General features: G+C 40.9%; 1 pseudogene; it reads right to left on the reverse strand.

Moving 5' to 3' along the window:
• Nucleotides 1–1063: 1063 nt before the first annotated feature.
• LOC118884610 lies at nt 1064–3678 on the reverse strand (annotated as a pseudogene).
• Between the last annotated feature and the right edge of the window lie 394 nt (nt 3679–4072).

Below are 4072 nucleotides of genomic sequence, written 5' to 3' on the forward strand. Positions count from 1 at the left end.
TATACCCAGAGGTGGAATTGCTGTATCATATGGTGGTTCTGTTTTGAATTTTCTGAGGAATCTCCTTACTGTGTTCATAGTGGCTACACCAATTTACTTTCCCACCAATATTGCACAAGTGTTCCCTTTTCTCCACATCCTCACCAACACATATCTCTTGTCTTTTTGAAAATAGCCATTGTAGGAGGTGTGAAGTGATAGCTCATTGTGGTTTTGAGAGACAAATTCTTCCAATGAAGAAAAGTTTTAGAGTTCTCCCTGCTTCAAATGTTTATAGCATATATTCATTTTCAAGGAGGATAAAATTTCCAATTTTGTCATCTTTCCCACACTTTCCAACCTATAAACATTATGCAAAATATCTAGCACAGGGCCTAGTACATAGTAGGCTCTCGATAAATATTTGTCGAACAAATAAATGTTAGTGATTTTCTGTCTTATTAAGCAAGGTTGTTGCAGTTGTTGAATGCAGAATCACCCTATGGAACAGTAGAACATGAGTTATTACATTGGAAATGTGCCATCCCCCCAGTTTTTTAGGCTCTGAGGCATTAAGAGTCTGCACTGCTACCATTTAATTTTGCTACTCAGAACAACAATAAAGATAGGAAAAGATTAAATATACTCTACGGCTGTTTACCTAATAGCTCAGCAAGCATATGAATATTATTCATGGCACAATAAAATAGAAACTAGTTTTTTATGTAGGAAAAAAAAGTCTGCTTTAAAATAGTTATTTGCAAATTATCCAGAATAGTCCATTAAGAATATACACTGTTTTAAGAGTTGAAGTATAAGCTCATGTGAGAGCCTTTGTTCTAGAAAATGTTTTTAAGTGTCCAACCAGCCATGGCATGTTTATCCAAGGAAATAAAAATCACTGCTTTACTTCTCTCTTTTTCTTTTTGCCTTTAAGATGGAAACATTTTAAAATAGAATTGATTTTGAAATATTAGTCATTTAATTACATTTCTTTATCTGTAGTTTTATCTTTTGCCTTTATCTATCTAGTCTTTCAAAGAAATACCTTTGAGTAATCAAGATAGGGAAAGTTCTTATCTCTTCAGCGGTCCTGTTCAGCCAGTTCTGTTGTAGGCTTGCTTCCTGCCTTTTTGAAATTGCATGGACCAATACTTGATTGTACAGGCAGACCTCGGAGATATTGCCGATATGGGTCCAGACAACCGCGTCAAAGCAAATATTGTAATAAATTGAGTCACCAATTTTTTGATTTCCCAGTGCATAAGTGTGCAATAGCATTATGTTTAAAAAATAATGGGAGGCTTCCTTGGTGGCGCAGTGGTTGAGAATCTGCCTGCCAATGCAGGGGACACGGGTTCGAGCCCTGGTCTGTGAAGATCCCACATGCCGCGGAGCAACTAGGCCCGTGAGCCACAACTACTGAGCCTGCGCGTCTGGAGCCTGTGCTCCGCAACAAGAGAGGCCGCGATAGTGAGAGGCCCACACACTGCGAGGAAGAGTGGCCCCCACTTGCCGTAGCTAGAGAAAGCCCACACACAGAAACGAAGACCCAACGCAGCCAAAAATAAATAATTAATTTAAAACTTTTTAAAAAAATAAAAAATAAAAATAATAATGTACATACTTTTTCTTTTTCCTTTTTGGCTGCGTTGGGACTTCGTTGCTGCGCGCGGGCTTTCTCTAGTTGTGGCGAGCGGGGGCTACTCTCCGTTGGGGTGCGTGGGCTTCTCACTGCAGTGGCTTCTCTTGTTGTGGAGCACAGGCTCTCGGCGCACGGGCTTCAGTAGTTGCAGCACGCGGGCTCAGTAGGTGCGGCACGCGGGCCCTAGAGCACGCGGGCTTCAGTAGTTGTGGCGCGTGGGCTCAGTAGTTGTGGCTCGTGGGCTCTAGAGCACAGGCTCAGTAGTTGTGGCGCATGGGCTTAGTTGCTCCACGGCATGTGGGATCTTCCTGGACCAGGGATTGAACCCATTTCCCCTGCATTGGCAGGCGGATTCTTAACCACTGCGCCACTACATACCTTAATTTTAAAATACTTTGTTAAAAAATGCTACCCATCATCTGAGCCTTCAGTGAGCCTGCTGGTGGAGGCTCTTGCCTGGATGTTGATGCTGCTGACTGACCCGGGTGGTGGTTGCTGAAGGCTGGGGGCGCTGTGGCAATTTTTTAAGTCACCAATGAAGCATCTCTTGACGCCTCCTTTTGCAAACAAGTTCTTTGTAGCGTGCAAAACTTTTGATAGCATTTTATCCACTTCTTTCAAAATTAGAGTCAATCCTCTCAAACCCTACTGCTTCCTTATCAACTAAGTTTTTGCTCATCCATAAGAAGTAACTCCTCATCCATTAAAGTTTTATAATGAGATTGCAGCAATTCAGTCACATCTTCGGACTTCACTTCTGATTCTAGTTCTCATGCTGTTTCCACCACATCGGCACTAACTTCGTTCACTGAAATCCTGAACTCCTCAAAGTCATCCATTAGAGTTGGAGTCAACTTCTTCCAAACTCCTGTTAATATTGATATTTTTACCTCTTCCCATGAATCATGAACATTTTTAATGGCGTCTAGAATGGTGAGTCCTTTCCACAAGGTTTTCAGTTTATTTTGCCCAGGTCCATCAGAGGAATTGCTGACTATGGCAGCTATAGCCTTACAAAATGTATTTCTTAAATAAGACTTGAAAGTGGAAATTACTCCTTTATCCATGGGCTGCAGAATGGATGCTGAGTTAGCAGGCATGAAAACAACATTAATCTCATTGTACATCTCCATCAGAGCTCTTGGGTGACCAGGTACATTGTCAATGAGCATTAATATTCTGAAAGGCATCTTTTTTTTTTCCTGAGCAGTAGGTCCCAACAGTGAGTTTAAACTATTCAGTAAACCACGTTGTAAACAGATGTGCTGTCATCCAGACTTTACTGTTTCATTTATAGAGCACAGGTAGAGTATATTTAGCATAATTTTTAAGGGTCCTAGGATTTTTGGAATGGTAAAGGAGTATTGTGTTCAACTTAAAAAGTCACCAGCTGCATTAGCCCCTGACAAGAGAGTCAGCCTGTCCTTTGAAGCTTTGAAGCCAGGCACTGACATAACCTCTCTAGCTATAAGTCCTAGACGGCATCTCCTTCCAGTATAAGGCTGTTTCATCTACAATGAAAATCTGCTGTTTAGTGTAGCCACCTCGTTAACTATCTTAGCTAGATCTTCTGGATAACTTGCTGCAGATTCTACATCAGCACATGCTGCTTCACCTTGTCCTTTTATGTTATGGAGATGGCTTCTTTCCTTAAACCTCATGAACCAACCTCTGCTACCTTCAAACTTTCTTCTGCAGCTTCTCACCTCTCTCAGCCTTCATAGAATTAAAGAGAGTCAGGGCCTTGCTCTGGATTAGGTTTTGGTTTAAGGGAATGTTGTGGGTGGTTTGATCTTCTATCCAGACCACTAAAACCGTTTCAGCTAAAAGGCTGTTTCACTTTCTTATCATTCCTGTGTTCACTGGAGTAGAACTTTTAATTTCCTTCAAGCACTTTTCCTTGGCATTCACAACTTGGCTAACCGTTTGGTGCAAGAGACCGAGCTTTTGGCTGATCTAGGCTTTCACAAGCCTTCCTCACTGAGCTTAATTGTTTCTAGCTTTTGATTTAAAGTGAGAGACATGCGACTCTTCCTTTCGCTTGAACACTTACAGACCAGTTAGGCCTATTAATTGGCCTAATTTCAATATCTTTTTGTCTCAGGGAATAGGGAGGCCCAGTAGAGGGAGAGTAATGGAACAGCCCGTTGGTAGAGCAGTCAGAACACACACAAAATTTATTAAGTTCCTCATCTTATCTAGGTGCAGTTTGTGGTGCCCCAAAACAATTACAATAGTAAACATCAAAGATCTTTGATCACAGATCACTGTAACAAATATAACAATAATAAAAATTTTGAAATATTGTGAGAATTACCAAAATGTGACACAAACACAGAGCAAGCAAATTTGTAAAAAACACCGTTATCTGTGAATTGTAAGGTATGCCTAATTTAACTGATATATAGGACATGAGCAATTTTAGCACTCTCTTCTCCATATCCAAAA

The sequence above is a fragment of the Balaenoptera musculus genome, chromosome 19 (genome assembly GCF_009873245.2).
Source record: "Balaenoptera musculus isolate JJ_BM4_2016_0621 chromosome 19, mBalMus1.pri.v3, whole genome shotgun sequence".
Lineage (NCBI taxonomy): Eukaryota > Metazoa > Chordata > Mammalia > Artiodactyla > Balaenopteridae > Balaenoptera > Balaenoptera musculus.